This window comes from Scyliorhinus torazame, chromosome 2, assembly GCF_047496885.1.
Source record: "Scyliorhinus torazame isolate Kashiwa2021f chromosome 2, sScyTor2.1, whole genome shotgun sequence".
Classification (NCBI taxonomy): Eukaryota; Metazoa; Chordata; class Chondrichthyes; order Carcharhiniformes; family Scyliorhinidae; genus Scyliorhinus; species Scyliorhinus torazame.
Window position 1 is genome coordinate 378,491,047 of NC_092708.1, and position 16,863 is coordinate 378,507,909.

At 51.3% G+C, this 16,863-nt stretch overlaps 3 non-coding genes across 3 annotated transcripts; all 3 read left to right on the top strand.

The window, feature by feature from the left end:
• The first annotated feature begins 2,654 nt into the window (after positions 1-2,654).
• Positions 2,655-2,845, top strand: LOC140408147 (U2 spliceosomal RNA). The gene has a single exon (XR_011940063.1). It is a non-coding gene; the product is annotated as a U2 spliceosomal RNA (small nuclear RNA).
• Positions 2,846-8,436: 5,591 nt separating this feature from the next.
• On the top strand, positions 8,437-8,627 carry LOC140408028 (U2 spliceosomal RNA). The gene has a single exon (XR_011939974.1). It is a non-coding gene; the product is annotated as a U2 spliceosomal RNA (small nuclear RNA).
• A 5,591-nt stretch (positions 8,628-14,218) lies between these two features.
• LOC140408029 (U2 spliceosomal RNA) lies at positions 14,219-14,409 on the top strand. Its single transcript, XR_011939975.1, has one exon. It is a non-coding gene; the product is annotated as a U2 spliceosomal RNA (small nuclear RNA).
• Positions 14,410-16,863: the final 2,454 nt, after the last annotated feature.

Consider the following 16,863-nt stretch of genomic DNA (forward strand, 5'->3'; position numbering starts at 1 on the left):
AAAATTAACCCGCATCTGGGCCTGTCAAATATATTTGCTGTTCTGATATTGATGATGAGTAATTATTCTGAAGGTGTTGATGACGGCTCTATCAAGCAGCACTTGCTCAGCAATAACCTGCTCGCTGACACTCAGTTTGGTTCCACCAGGTCACTCAGCTCCTCACCCAATTACAGCCGCGATCCAAACACGGACAAAAAAGCTGCACGCAAGAGGAAACTGACATCATAGAATTTACAGTGCCAAAGGTGGCCATTCGGCCCATCGAGTCTGCACCGGCTCTTGGAAAGCACACCCCTCTTAAGCCCACACCCCCACCCTATTCCCATAAACCAGTAACCCCATCTAACCTATGGGCAATTTTGCATGGCCAATCCACCGAACCTGCACATCTTTTGGGTTGTGTGGGCGAAACTCACGCAAACACAGGGAGAATGTGCAAACTCCACACGGATAATGACCAGAGCCGGGATTGAACCTGGGACCTCGGCGCCGTGAGGTAGCAGGGCTAACCCACTGTACTGCCCATTTATAAAGAGTTTGAATAACAATTCCCACCAATGGGAATGTGAAGGGTGAGGCAATGATTGTCACACTGACCCTTCAGTCTCATTTTTGGCACACATCTCCTTCAATAGTGGCCAAAATTATTCATCCATTACAAAACTTTCTTCTGGACATTGATTTCAAACCTCTCCCTGAATAGCTGTGAAGTAAGAACCATTTCTACTGTAAATAAAACAAAAGTTGCTCCAACTGATTTTTCTTTTGCACATTTGTTTTCACTTTCAGCTTGATCGATGTTCTCTGGGATGAACCTTTAGCGGGGGAGGGGGGTCACTCCATCCCAGGAATGCAACTTTTTCTAAGGTTTCCAGGTCCCCGCATCACGGTTCAATTCCCGTACCAGTCTCCCCGAACAGGCGCTGGAATGTGGCGACTAGGAGCTTTTCACAGTAACTTCATTTGAAGCCTACTTGTGACAATAAGCGATTTTCATTTTCATTTCAAATGTGAAGCCCCAGTGAGAATCTGAACTCTTGAACCGTGATACCTTGACAATCAAGGAACTGGCGGCATCTGTGGGGCGGGGGGGGGGGTGCGGGGAGAGATGATGTTTTGGGTCTGGGTGACCCTTTGTCAAAGCTCTTTGGGCTTTGGCGGGGGATCACCTGGACTCGGGACGTTAGCTCTTTTCTCTCCCTGCCAGACCTGCTGAGATTTTCCAGCATTTTCTCTTCTAATGTTTTTTGCCCCTTGGTATTTCTCAACTCCACCCATACAGACTCCACATTGTCAAAGCTAATATCCTTTCTCACCATTGTGTTCATTTCCGCTTTAACCAGCAGGGCCACGCCACCACCTTTTCTTCTATGCCTGTCCTTCCGAAATACTGAATACCCAGGGACATTCAGTTCCCATCCTTGGTCACCGTAATCCCAATTATATCGTACCCGTTTACCTATCTGCACGATTTATGTTAAAATCCGAATGACATTTAAAAAAAAAAAAGTGAACAATGGCTAACATCTCAAAGATCCTGGCGTGTAAGTCACCTTGTATGACAAAAGCAGTCCAGCTACACTAACACAATTGAGCCAACAGACAGTTTGTCTGCTGCAGCCAGCTTTGAACAAAGGCTGCCGTTCGCAGGAGCTGATGTCCAATAATGGTGCGAATGGCCTAAACATTGACTGTTCTCACACAATGGTTTCAACAAGAGGGCCTCGTTTAACAAGCCAAAACCAGTATCACAGGAGCGAGCGAGACTTGGGCTAGCAGAATTCCTTTCATGATACAGTCTTTGGGCGTGAGGGGAAATCTTCCTGCCTGGCTCGAGTGGTTAGAATCTGCAATGCACTGGGTTCAGAAAGCTGGAGAGGATTAAGTTTGCCCTGAGAGGGTTCTGCAGGCGGTGGCAACCGTTCCTAGACTACCTCGCGGAGCGTTAGAGGAAGGTCGGTCAGCAGCAACACTGGGGGGGGGCGGAGGGGAGGGGGGAACGAGAGATTGTTTGAGGGGATGGATGAGCAGGAGATAACATGGAGGGTGGGGGAAACTGGCACGTGCGGGCGAGAGCCAGTGTATAAAGCTATGTAAATATACCATTTTGCCATGTATATATCTTGCTCAGTGCGATTTTGTTACGGAGGGGGGGTTATTGTTTGTAAGGGGAAAAAATTGTGTTGTTAAAAAACTTTAATAAATATATTTTTAAAACAAGAATCTGCAATGCACTGCCTGAGAGAGGGTGCTGTGGGCAGTTTCAAGCCTGCCTTTCAAAAGACAATGGGATAATTATCTGAAGGGAAAATATTTGCAGGGCCACGGGGAAAAGGCAGGTTGCTGCTGCTGCATTCTCACTGGCAAGACATGCAAGTGTTTTCAAAAGCTTGCTCCGCAGCGGTGACAGTGACGTACGTGTGGATAGGTGGAGTACTGCTCATTTACATAACTGTCATGCAGTCTGATTGACAAAGGGGAAAAGAGGCAGGTTCTGTCAATATGAATCTCCTGTTTCAATGGCAAAGGCCAGGAGCAATGTGGCAAGAGTGAAAGTGTCAGTGCTTTCATCGAAGAGTCTTTGGAATGCTGTCAGCGTGCTGTAAAAGAGGGAGGGCATATGGCACTCGGGCAACTCAAGAACATTGGCCATCGCTTCTCGGCCTTTTGGCTAAGATCAAGTGTAGTATCTGTTCTTATCAGTTTAATATCTGATACGTCCCTTATCTGGGGACCATATATTAAATTGATTTTTGGAGCAGGGAGATGGAATAGGGGCTTGCTCCGTCCACTCCACGCATCGACCTGGTATTGCAGTATCTCCAGCAACGGTGCACACCAACCCTTCATGGGGAATTTCAAACTCAAAAAACAGCTCAAACACATACAAATATACACTTTATTCACAGTTCTTTCAGCACACAACAAAATCCTTTGGCAACTGGCTGCTGCTACTCACCATCTACCTGGCCCCGGGGTGTCATGAAGAATGACCAAACGCATCTTACAAGCACAACGGCGAAAGGGAACTCATTCGAAATTCACCACCCATTTCACTCTTCAATGTGCATTACTCCGCTTCTCGGCCTTTTGGCTAAGATCAAGTGTAGTCTCATTTGATCGAGGGAAGCTGAGGATTTTGATGACGATCGTGGATTGGAGAACTCGGAGGGATTGAAGTCGTCAAAGAAGAAACGTTTGGAGCTTGGCTGCTATTGGTGGATCTACATGCTGGCCTAAACCTCGGGTTTAGGCCTAACGCCGATACAGTTTCACACCCAACGTACGAGCTATGGATGCAGCTGCATCCCGACCACCAGGCTGGGGCGTGCGAAACACTGTCCGAGTCACAGTGAAGAAAACGGATGGAGAGTCACCTTTGGACCGGAAACACTTCGTGAAGAAGGTGCTGCTCGAGTGCTGTGGGTTTAAAGCAACAGAGATCTTCTGCTTGCAAAACTTCCCCAAGAATGGTTTCTTTGATGTCACCTTCAAGAGCGTCGCAGCGTGCATCAAATTCTTGAACGTCTTCAAGGAAAAAGGTAACCAGAGTCCCTTGTCGATCCTGACTGCGGAACCTCTGTTTACGCTACCGGCACAGCGAAATCGGGTTGTTACACTGCACACGTACAACCCCCACGTCCCTGTATCTGATGTGCTCACGTTCCTCGCCAGGTACGCTGAGCTGAAAAGTGACAGCGTGCAAGTGAAAGACACCTTCGGCATCTGGACAAGTGAGCACCAGGTCAAGGTGACCCTAAGAACGGACAGCAACGGAGCCATCCTGCATCCCCCCTCCAATTTCGCTATTGGAGTAAATCGTGGCTACCTCTACTACGTGGGACAGCCACGAGTATGCCACACCTGTGGCAAAACGGGGCATGTTGCCGCAAACTGCAGTGTGACCTTCTGCAAGAACTGCAGGCAGGAGGGACACATGACTAAGGACTGCAAAGAAGACAAGTGCTGCAACCTGTGTGGGGAGGCCGGCCATCTTTACAGGGCCTGCCCGAAACGCGGGGCGACATACGCTCAAATCATCAGCAGCGGAGTTAAAAAGGCGACCAGAGAGGAGGTGCATACACCCTCCACCGAAAAAGACACCACGGCTCAGAATGAGGAAAAGCAACAAAAGGGCCCCCAACAAAAAGAAGAGGCCCCAGCACCTCCTGACAACCCAACCCCAGCCCCATCTGATGAGGAACACTCAATGGAAGAGGAAGAGGATGGGACAAAGAATAAAGAGCCCTGGGAAACAGTGAACAGGGACAAACGAAAGCGGAAACAAAAAAACAAACTGAAGAACCCCCCGAGGGGTAGTGGCAAAAAGCGACACCTCTCAGCCGGCGCACTTAGCGCCGACACCTCATCCGATGAGGGAAAACAGGACAAGAATCGGCCTCAAATAAAGAGGCAAAGCACCAACGTGGAACGGAAGGCACAGACCCCCCAGACCACCGACCGGGAAGGAAACAAGGTCACAGACCAACCCCCGATAGTAACGAGCAGCAACAACCCAGGTGAAGACCGGCCTGCAACCCCAACACCTACTGACTGCCATGACGAACGCCAGGGCTACATCACCCCCCCAATGCATCTGCATCAAAATCACGGGGCCAGTACGGACCAGAACAGCTTTCTCAGCCCTGCAACTGTGCTAAAGTTTGCGAGCACCACCGGCATGCTGGGGAACATCGAACAGCTGGAACAGCCAACTGTATAGACTCTGGACTCTTGAGACTGGTAAATCTATCCTTTTTATAATGGGTTTAAAAATTGCATCCATAAATGTGCGAAGCATCAAAGATACTTCGCGGTGTGTAGCCACACTCAACTATTTGGCAAATGTAAAAGCTGACCTACTGTTCCTGCAGGAGTGCGGAATTCCGCACCTCAGCAACTACAGGCGCTGGTCGAGCTGGTGGTCCCACGGGCCATCCATCTGGTCAGGAGGAAACGACTGCCGCTCCTCCGGCCTGGGTATTCTGCTGCGGGGAGGCAACTTCACCATCTCCGACGTTAAGGAGGTGGTGGGCGGGCGCCTCCTCGTAGCAGACGTGAAATACAAAAACACCCCTCTCAGACTTATTAATGTGTACGCCCCGGCCGTAAAAAGTGAGCGGCTGGCAGTTCTTCAGCAACTCCCACTGCTGTTGGCCACCTCCAAGCCGGTCATCCTGGGTGGTGACTTCAACTGCATCATCGATGCGGCTGGACGATCCAGCAAAGCCGACAGCAAACTAGACGCTACGTCCAGACTCCTGATGGAAACGGTAAAAGACGCCAAGCTGCTCGACGTCTGCAGCAACCCTGCAGACGGCGCGCAGCGTAGATATACATGGTCACGGCCGGATGGGTCCGTCCGCTCCAGGATAGACTTCTTTTTTGTGTCCCGAGCTTTCACGGTCAGGTCCACCGACGTAACGCCGGTGTTCTTCTCTGACCACTGCCTCCTACTGGCCGACTGCCACCTGCAGGAAGACCAGGGGGTAGGCAGGGGGACGTGGAAGCTAAATGTAAAACTGCTGACCCCTGAGAACATCGAGGAACTCAGGAGGGATTACAAAGGTTGGAGAACCGTGAAACCCCTCTTTGAGGCCCCACATCTCTGGTGGGAAGCAATCAAGGGGAATATCAAGAGGTTTTTCATCCTCAAGGGCGTTCAAAAGGTGAGAGAGAGACGAGGGGTCATGTCCAGGCTCCAGAAAAGTATGCAAAATTTGCTCCAGCTGCAGTCGATGGGGGTGGATGTCAAGGAGGATCTCCAAGAGGTGAAGAGCCAGCAAGCCTCGCTCTACACCTCGGAGGCCTCCAAGGTTATCTTCCGTTCCAGAGTCCGCTCCGTGGAGCAGGACGAAAAGTGCTCACGCTTCTTCTTCCAAAAGGTGCACAGAGACACCTCTGTGATCAGCAGCCTGAAGGAAGAAGATGGCTCTGAAAAGTCATCGCAGTCTGACATCCTGAGGATCAGCCAATCCTTTTATGCCGGACTGTATGACCTGAAGCCAACAGATAGCACTGTTTCCCAGACCTTCCTGTCGACTATCACGGAGGTCATAGGCGACAGCGAGCTGGAAAACCTGGACAAACCACTAACTCTGGACGAGCTGACAAAGGCCGCCAAGTCCTTCGAGACGAGTAAAACTCCCGGAAGCGACGGCTTACCGGTTGAGTTGTATTCGGCTCTGTGGGACTGGATGGGCCCAGACCTGCTGGAAGTGTACGAGAGTATGCTTCTGGAAGGCAGCATGTCAGAGTCCATGAGGAAAGGCATCATCACCCTCATCTACAAACAGAAGGGGGAAAGGGAAGAAATTCGAAATTGGCGACCCATTTCACTGTTGAATGTGGACTACAAAATTCTAGCAAAGGTCATCGCCAATCGGGTCAGGTCTGCTCTGGAGTCGGTGATCCACCCTGACCAGACCTGTGCTGTACCCGGCAGGAAGATCTCTGATAGCCTCGCGCTACTCAGGGATACGATCGCCTACGTGCAGGACAGGGGGGTGGACACTTGCCTCATCAGCCTTGACCAGGAGAAGGCTTTTGACAGAATATCGCACACCTACATGATGGATGTGCTCTCCAAAATGGGGTTTGGGGAGGGAATTCGCAATTGGATCAAACTGCTCTACACAAACATCTATAGCGCAGTCTCAATCAATGGGTGGGAATCAGAAAAGTTCCAGATCAGATCTGGAGTCAGGCAGGGCTGCCCTCTCTCCTCTGCCCTTTTTGTGTGCTGCATAGAACCTTTTGCCGAGTCCATCAGGAGGGATCCGGGTATAAGAGGAGTGACGATCCCAGGCAGTGGAGGCATGCAAGTCAAGGCCTCCCTGTACATGGACGACGTTGCCGTCTTCTGCTCGGATCCTGCGTCTGTACGCAGGCTCTTAACCACCTGCGACCAGTTTGAACTGGCCTCTGGAGCCAAGGTAAACCGGGGCAAGAGCGAGGCCATGTTCTTTGGGAACTGGGCCGACCGGTCCTTTGTCCCCTTCACTGTCAGGTCCGATTACCTGAAGGTGCTGGGGATATGGTTCGGAGCTGCTGGGGCGTGCACCAAAAACTGGGAGGAGCGCATAGGAAAGGTAAGACAGAAACTGGGCTGGTGGGAGCAACGCTCCCTCTCCATTGCGGGCAAAACCCTGGTCATCAGGTGTGAGGTACTCTCGGTGCTACTGTACGTGGCGCAGGTCTGGCCCATAACCCGACCCTACGCCACAGCAGTCACCCGGGCCATCTTCAAATTTATCTGGCGATCCAAGATGGACCGTGTCCGAAGGGACACCATGTACAAACCTCTGGAGAAGGGAGGGCGGAACGTACCCAACGCCTCCCTCATCCTGCTGGCCACCTTTGTGTCCAGCTGCATCAAGCTGTGCGTGGACCCCCAGTATGCAAACACCAAGTGTCACTACATACTGAGGTTCTACCTGTCCCCGGTGTTGCGAAGGATGGGCCTGGCCTCATTGCCGCGGAACGCTCCAAGTAGTTGGACCGTACCGTACCACCTGTCCTTTGTGGAAAAGTTTTTGAAGGAAAACACCTTTGACCACAAGGCAATGAAGCAGTGGTCAGCACGTAATGTCCTCGAGGCCCTCAGGGAAAAGGAGACCGTGGAGGACGTTGGATGGTTCCCTGAGCAGACTGCCAGAGTCATCTGGCAGAACGCCTCATCACCAGAACTTTCAAACAAGCACCAAGACCTAGCTTGGCTGGTGGTGAGAAGGGTCCTCCCTGTCAGATTCTTCATGCACACCCGAAGGCTCTGCACCAATGCACGCTGCCCTCGGAGTGGCTGTGGGGGAAATGAGACGGTCACACACCTCCTTGTGGAATGTGCCTTTGCAAAGAAGGTCTGGAGAGAGATGCAGTGGTATTTGTCAAGGTTTATCCCAAACAGATCTGTGACACAGGACTCTGTGCTCTACGGACTGTTTCCAGGGACACACACCGAGACAAATATCAACTGCTGCTGGAAGGTCATCAACTCGGTAAAAGACGCTCTTTGGTCTGCCCGAAACTTGCTGATCTTCCAGTGCAAAGAATTGTCCTCGACCGAGTGTTGCAGACTGGCACATTCCAAGGTCCAGGACTACGTGCTGAGGGACGCACTCAAGCTTGGGGCAGCTGCCGCCAAGGCGCAATGGGGAAAGACCACAGTGTAAAGTCTTTCCAGCAAATGTACACCGAGGGGCGCGTAACAGTGTAAAGCCCCTCGGTCTGGGCAACCAACACTCCAATGTATAAAACAAACATGACAATGTAAATATTTAAGAAGGAATTGTAATGTAAAGAGTGATATGTGTACGACAATATCAAAATTGAATGAAAGAAAGTCAAGGCAACATGTAACCCTGCCGGAAATGTACAGTCAAGACAATTTGAAATGTTTCTGTAACGCTCATGATAAATTTTTATGAATAAAGTATATTTATTTGAATAAAAAAAAAAAAAAAAAAAAAAAATCTGTTCTTATCAGTTTAATATCTGATACGTCCCTTATCTGGGGACCATATATTAAATTGATTTTTGGAGCAGGGAGATGGAATAGGGGCTTGCTCCGTCCACTCCACGCATCGACCTGGTATTGCAGTATCTCCAGCAACGGTGCACACCAACCCTTCATGGGGAATTTCAAACTCAAAAAACAGCTCAAACACATACAAATATACACTTTATTCACAGTTCTTTCAGCACACAACAAAATGCTTTGGCAACTGGCTGCTGCTACTCACCATCTACCTGGCCCCGGGGTGTCATGAAGAATGACCAAACGCATCTTACAAGCACAACGGCGAAAGGGAACTCATTCGAAATTCACCACCCATTTCACTCTTCAATGTGCATTACTCCGCTTCTCGGCCTTTTGGCTAAGATCAAGTGTAGTCTCATTTGATCGAGGGAAGCTGAGGATTTTGATGACGATCGTGGATTGGAGAACTCGGAGGGATTGAAGTCGTCAAAGAAGAAACGTTTGGAGCTTGGCTGCTATTGGTGGATCTACATGCTGGCCTAAACCTCGGGTTTAGGCCTAACGCCGATACAGTTTCACACCCAACGTACGAGCTATGGATGCAGCTGCATCCCGACCACCAGGCTGGGGCGTGCGAAACACTGTCCGAGTCACAGTGAAGAAAACGGATGGAGAGTCACCTTTGGACCGGAAACACTTCGTGAAGAAGGTGCTGCTCGAGTGCTGTGGGTTTAAAGCAACAGAGATCTTCTGCTTGCAAAACTTCCCCAAGAATGGTTTCTTTGATGTCACCTTCAAGAGCGTCGCAGCGTGCATCAAATTCTTGAACGTCTTCAAGGAAAAAGGTAACCAGAGTCCCTTGTCGATCCTGACTGCGGAACCTCTGTTTACGCTACCGGCACAGCGAAATCGGGTTGTTACACTGCACACGTACAACCCCCACGTCCCTGTATCTGATGTGCTCACGTTCCTCGCCAGGTACGCTGAGCTGAAAAGTGACAGCGTGCAAGTGAAAGACACCTTCGGCATCTGGACAAGTGAGCACCAGGTCAAGGTGACCCTAAGAACGGACAGCAACGGAGCCATCCTGCATCCCCCCTCCAATTTCGCTATTGGAGTAAATCGTGGCTACCTCTACTACGTGGGACAGCCACGAGTATGCCACACCTGTGGCAAAACGGGGCATGTTGCCGCAAACTGCAGTGTGACCTTCTGCAAGAACTGCAGGCAGGAGGGACACATGACTAAGGACTGCAAAGAAGACAAGTGCTGCAACCTGTGTGGGGAGGCCGGCCATCTTTACAGGGCCTGCCCGAAACGCGGGGCGACATACGCTCAAATCATCAGCAGCGGAGTTAAAAAGGCGACCAGAGAGGAGGTGCATACACCCTCCACCGAAAAAGACACCACGGCTCAGAATGAGGAAAAGCAACAAAAGGGCCCCCAACAAAAAGAAGAGGCCCCAGCACCTCCTGACAACCCAACCCCAGCCCCATCTGATGAGGAACACTCAATGGAAGAGGAAGAGGATGGGACAAAGAATAAAGAGCCCTGGGAAACAGTGAACAGGGACAAACGAAAGCGGAAACAAAAAAACAAACTGAAGAACCCCCCGAGGGGTAGTGGCAAAAAGCGACACCTCTCAGCCGGCGCACTTAGCGCCGACACCTCATCCGATGAGGGAAAACAGGACAAGAATCGGCCTCAAATAAAGAGGCAAAGCACCAACGTGGAACGGAAGGCACAGACCCCCCAGACCACCGACCGGGAAGGAAACAAGGTCACAGACCAACCCCCGATAGTAACGAGCAGCAACAACCCAGGTGAAGACCGGCCTGCAACCCCAACACCTACTGACTGCCATGACGAACGCCAGGGCTACATCACCCCCCCAATGCATCTGCATCAAAATCACGGGGCCAGTACGGACCAGAACAGCTTTCTCAGCCCTGCAACTGTGCTAAAGTTTGCGAGCACCACCGGCATGCTGGGGAACATCGAACAGCTGGAACAGCCAACTGTATAGACTCTGGACTCTTGAGACTGGTAAATCTATCCTTTTTATAATGGGTTTAAAAATTGCATCCATAAATGTGCGAAGCATCAAAGATACTTCGCGGTGTGTAGCCACACTCAACTATTTGGCAAATGTAAAAGCTGACCTACTGTTCCTGCAGGAGTGCGGAATTCCGCACCTCAGCAACTACAGGCGCTGGTCGAGCTGGTGGTCCCACGGGCCATCCATCTGGTCAGGAGGAAACGACTGCCGCTCCTCCGGCCTGGGTATTCTGCTGCGGGGAGGCAACTTCACCATCTCCGACGTTAAGGAGGTGGTGGGCGGGCGCCTCCTCGTAGCAGACGTGAAATACAAAAACACCCCTCTCAGACTTATTAATGTGTACGCCCCGGCCGTAAAAAGTGAGCGGCTGGCAGTTCTTCAGCAACTCCCACTGCTGTTGGCCACCTCCAAGCCGGTCATCCTGGGTGGTGACTTCAACTGCATCATCGATGCGGCTGGACGATCCAGCAAAGCCGACAGCAAACTAGACGCTACGTCCAGACTCCTGATGGAAACGGTAAAAGACGCCAAGCTGCTCGACGTCTGCAGCAACCCTGCAGACGGCGCGCAGCGTAGATATACATGGTCACGGCCGGATGGGTCCGTCCGCTCCAGGATAGACTTCTTTTTTGTGTCCCGAGCTTTCACGGTCAGGTCCACCGACGTAACGCCGGTGTTCTTCTCTGACCACTGCCTCCTACTGGCCGACTGCCACCTGCAGGAAGACCAGGGGGTAGGCAGGGGGACGTGGAAGCTAAATGTAAAACTGCTGACCCCTGAGAACATCGAGGAACTCAGGAGGGATTACAAAGGTTGGAGAACCGTGAAACCCCTCTTTGAGGCCCCACATCTCTGGTGGGAAGCAATCAAGGGGAATATCAAGAGGTTTTTCATCCTCAAGGGCGTTCAAAAGGTGAGAGAGAGACGAGGGGTCATGTCCAGGCTCCAGAAAAGTATGCAAAATTTGCTCCAGCTGCAGTCGATGGGGGTGGATGTCAAGGAGGATCTCCAAGAGGTGAAGAGCCAGCAAGCCTCGCTCTACACCTCGGAGGCCTCCAAGGTTATCTTCCGTTCCAGAGTCCGCTCCGTGGAGCAGGACGAAAAGTGCTCACGCTTCTTCTTCCAAAAGGTGCACAGAGACACCTCTGTGATCAGCAGCCTGAAGGAAGAAGATGGCTCTGAAAAGTCATCGCAGTCTGACATCCTGAGGATCAGCCAATCCTTTTATGCCGGACTGTATGACCTGAAGCCAACAGATAGCACTGTTTCCCAGACCTTCCTGTCGACTATCACGGAGGTCATAGGCGACAGCGAGCTGGAAAACCTGGACAAACCACTAACTCTGGACGAGCTGACAAAGGCCGCCAAGTCCTTCGAGACGAGTAAAACTCCCGGAAGCGACGGCTTACCGGTTGAGTTGTATTCGGCTCTGTGGGACTGGATGGGCCCAGACCTGCTGGAAGTGTACGAGAGTATGCTTCTGGAAGGCAGCATGTCAGAGTCCATGAGGAAAGGCATCATCACCCTCATCTACAAACAGAAGGGGGAAAGGGAAGAAATTCGAAATTGGCGACCCATTTCACTGTTGAATGTGGACTACAAAATTCTAGCAAAGGTCATCGCCAATCGGGTCAGGTCTGCTCTGGAGTCGGTGATCCACCCTGACCAGACCTGTGCTGTACCCGGCAGGAAGATCTCTGATAGCCTCGCGCTACTCAGGGATACGATCGCCTACGTGCAGGACAGGGGGGTGGACACTTGCCTCATCAGCCTTGACCAGGAGAAGGCTTTTGACAGAATATCGCACACCTACATGATGGATGTGCTCTCCAAAATGGGGTTTGGGGAGGGAATTCGCAATTGGATCAAACTGCTCTACACAAACATCTATAGCGCAGTCTCAATCAATGGGTGGGAATCAGAAAAGTTCCAGATCAGATCTGGAGTCAGGCAGGGCTGCCCTCTCTCCTCTGCCCTTTTTGTGTGCTGCATAGAACCTTTTGCCGAGTCCATCAGGAGGGATCCGGGTATAAGAGGAGTGACGATCCCAGGCAGTGGAGGCATGCAAGTCAAGGCCTCCCTGTACATGGACGACGTTGCCGTCTTCTGCTCGGATCCTGCGTCTGTACGCAGGCTCTTAACCACCTGCGACCAGTTTGAACTGGCCTCTGGAGCCAAGGTAAACCGGGGCAAGAGCGAGGCCATGTTCTTTGGGAACTGGGCCGACCGGTCCTTTGTCCCCTTCACTGTCAGGTCCGATTACCTGAAGGTGCTGGGGATATGGTTCGGAGCTGCTGGGGCGTGCACCAAAAACTGGGAGGAGCGCATAGGAAAGGTAAGACAGAAACTGGGCTGGTGGGAGCAACGCTCCCTCTCCATTGCGGGCAAAACCCTGGTCATCAGGTGTGAGGTACTCTCGGTGCTACTGTACGTGGCGCAGGTCTGGCCCATAACCCGACCCTACGCCACAGCAGTCACCCGGGCCATCTTCAAATTTATCTGGCGATCCAAGATGGACCGTGTCCGAAGGGACACCATGTACAAACCTCTGGAGAAGGGAGGGCGGAACGTACCCAACGCCTCCCTCATCCTGCTGGCCACCTTTGTGTCCAGCTGCATCAAGCTGTGCGTGGACCCCCAGTATGCAAACACCAAGTGTCACTACATACTGAGGTTCTACCTGTCCCCGGTGTTGCGAAGGATGGGCCTGGCCTCATTGCCGCGGAACGCTCCAAGTAGTTGGACCGTACCGTACCACCTGTCCTTTGTGGAAAAGTTTTTGAAGGAAAACACCTTTGACCACAAGGCAATGAAGCAGTGGTCAGCACGTAATGTCCTCGAGGCCCTCAGGGAAAAGGAGACCGTGGAGGACGTTGGATGGTTCCCTGAGCAGACTGCCAGAGTCATCTGGCAGAACGCCTCATCACCAGAACTTTCAAACAAGCACCAAGACCTAGCTTGGCTGGTGGTGAGAAGGGTCCTCCCTGTCAGATTCTTCATGCACACCCGAAGGCTCTGCACCAATGCACGCTGCCCTCGGAGTGGCTGTGGGGGAAATGAGACGGTCACACACCTCCTTGTGGAATGTGCCTTTGCAAAGAAGGTCTGGAGAGAGATGCAGTGGTATTTGTCAAGGTTTATCCCAAACAGATCTGTGACACAGGACTCTGTGCTCTACGGACTGTTTCCAGGGACACACACCGAGACAAATATCAACTGCTGCTGGAAGGTCATCAACTCGGTAAAAGACGCTCTTTGGTCTGCCCGAAACTTGCTGATCTTCCAGTGCAAAGAATTGTCCTCGACCGAGTGTTGCAGACTGGCACATTCCAAGGTCCAGGACTACGTGCTGAGGGACGCACTCAAGCTTGGGGCAGCTGCCGCCAAGGCGCAATGGGGAAAGACCACAGTGTAAAGTCTTTCCAGCAAATGTACACCGAGGGGCGCGTAACAGTGTAAAGCCCCTCGGTCTGGGCAACCAACACTCCAATGTATAAAACAAACATGACAATGTAAATATTTAAGAAGGAATTGTAATGTAAAGAGTGATATGTGTACGACAATATCAAAATTGAATGAAAGAAAGTCAAGGCAACATGTAACCCTGCCGGAAATGTACAGTCAAGACAATTTGAAATGTTTCTGTAACGCTCATGATAAATTTTTATGAATAAAGTATATTTATTTGAATAAAAAAAAAAAAAAAAAAAAAAAATCTGTTCTTATCAGTTTAATATCTGATACGTCCCTTATCTGGGGACCATATATTAAATTGATTTTTGGAGCAGGGAGATGGAATAGGGGCTTGCTCCGTCCACTCCACGCATCGACCTGGTATTGCAGTATCTCCAGCAACGGTGCACACCAACCCTTCATGGGGAATTTCAAACTCAAAAAACAGCTCAAACACATACAAATATACACTTTATTCACAGTTCTTTCAGCACACAACAAAATGCTTTGGCAACTGGCTGCTGCTACTCACCATCTACCTGGCCCCGGGGTGTCATGAAGAATGACCAAACGCATCTTACAAGCACAACGGCGAAAGGGAACTCATTCGAAATTCACCACCCATTTCACTCTTCAATGTGCATTACTCCGCTTCTCGGCCTTTTGGCTAAGATCAAGTGTAGTCTCATTTGATCGAGGGAAGCTGAGGATTTTGATGACGATCGTGGATTGGAGAACTCGGAGGGATTGAAGTCGTCAAAGAAGAAACGTTTGGAGCTTGGCTGCTATTGGTGGATCTACATGCTGGCCTAAACCTCGGGTTTAGGCCTAACGCCGATACAGTTTCACACCCAACGTACGAGCTATGGATGCAGCTGCATCCCGACCACCAGGCTGGGGCGTGCGAAACACTGTCCGAGTCACAGTGAAGAAAACGGATGGAGAGTCACCTTTGGACCGGAAACACTTCGTGAAGAAGGTGCTGCTCGAGTGCTGTGGGTTTAAAGCAACAGAGATCTTCTGCTTGCAAAACTTCCCCAAGAATGGTTTCTTTGATGTCACCTTCAAGAGCGTCGCAGCGTGCATCAAATTCTTGAACGTCTTCAAGGAAAAAGGTAACCAGAGTCCCTTGTCGATCCTGACTGCGGAACCTCTGTTTACGCTACCGGCACAGCGAAATCGGGTTGTTACACTGCACACGTACAACCCCCACGTCCCTGTATCTGATGTGCTCACGTTCCTCGCCAGGTACGCTGAGCTGAAAAGTGACAGCGTGCAAGTGAAAGACACCTTCGGCATCTGGACAAGTGAGCACCAGGTCAAGGTGACCCTAAGAACGGACAGCAACGGAGCCATCCTGCATCCCCCCTCCAATTTCGCTATTGGAGTAAATCGTGGCTACCTCTACTACGTGGGACAGCCACGAGTATGCCACACCTGTGGCAAAACGGGGCATGTTGCCGCAAACTGCAGTGTGACCTTCTGCAAGAACTGCAGGCAGGAGGGACACATGACTAAGGACTGCAAAGAAGACAAGTGCTGCAACCTGTGTGGGGAGGCCGGCCATCTTTACAGGGCCTGCCCGAAACGCGGGGCGACATACGCTCAAATCATCAGCAGCGGAGTTAAAAAGGCGACCAGAGAGGAGGTGCATACACCCTCCACCGAAAAAGACACCACGGCTCAGAATGAGGAAAAGCAACAAAAGGGCCCCCAACAAAAAGAAGAGGCCCCAGCACCTCCTGACAACCCAACCCCAGCCCCATCTGATGAGGAACACTCAATGGAAGAGGAAGAGGATGGGACAAAGAATAAAGAGCCCTGGGAAACAGTGAACAGGGACAAACGAAAGCGGAAACAAAAAAACAAACTGAAGAACCCCCCGAGGGGTAGTGGCAAAAAGCGACACCTCTCAGCCGGCGCACTTAGCGCCGACACCTCATCCGATGAGGGAAAACAGGACAAGAATCGGCCTCAAATAAAGAGGCAAAGCACCAACGTGGAACGGAAGGCACAGACCCCCCAGACCACCGACCGGGAAGGAAACAAGGTCACAGACCAACCCCCGATAGTAACGAGCAGCAACAACCCAGGTGAAGACCGGCCTGCAACCCCAACACCTACTGACTGCCATGACGAACGCCAGGGCTACATCACCCCCCCAATGCATCTGCATCAAAATCACGGGGCCAGTACGGACCAGAACAGCTTTCTCAGCCCTGCAACTGTGCTAAAGTTTGCGAGCACCACCGGCATGCTGGGGAACATCGAACAGCTGGAACAGCCAACTGTATAGACTCTGGACTCTTGAGACTGGTAAATCTATCCTTTTTATAATGGGTTTAAAAATTGCATCCATAAATGTGCGAAGCATCAAAGATACTTCGCGGTGTGTAGCCACACTCAACTATTTGGCAAATGTAAAAGCTGACCTACTGTTCCTGCAGGAGTGCGGAATTCCGCACCTCAGCAACTACAGGCGCTGGTCGAGCTGGTGGTCCCACGGGCCATCCATCTGGTCAGGAGGAAACGACTGCCGCTCCTCCGGCCTGGGTATTCTGCTGCGGGGAGGCAACTTCACCATCTCCGACGTTAAGGAGGTGGTGGGCGGGCGCCTCCTCGTAGCAGACGTGAAATACAAAAACACCCCTCTCAGACTTATTAATGTGTACGCCCCGGCCGTAAAAAGTGAGCGGCTGGCAGTTCTTCAGCAACTCCCACTGCTGTTGGCCACCTCCAAGCCGGTCATCCTGGGTGGTGACTTCAACTGCATCATCGATGCGGCTGGACGATCCAGCAAAGCCGACAGCAAACTAGACGCTACGTCCAGACTCCTGATGGAAACGGTAAAAGACGCCAAGCTGCTCGA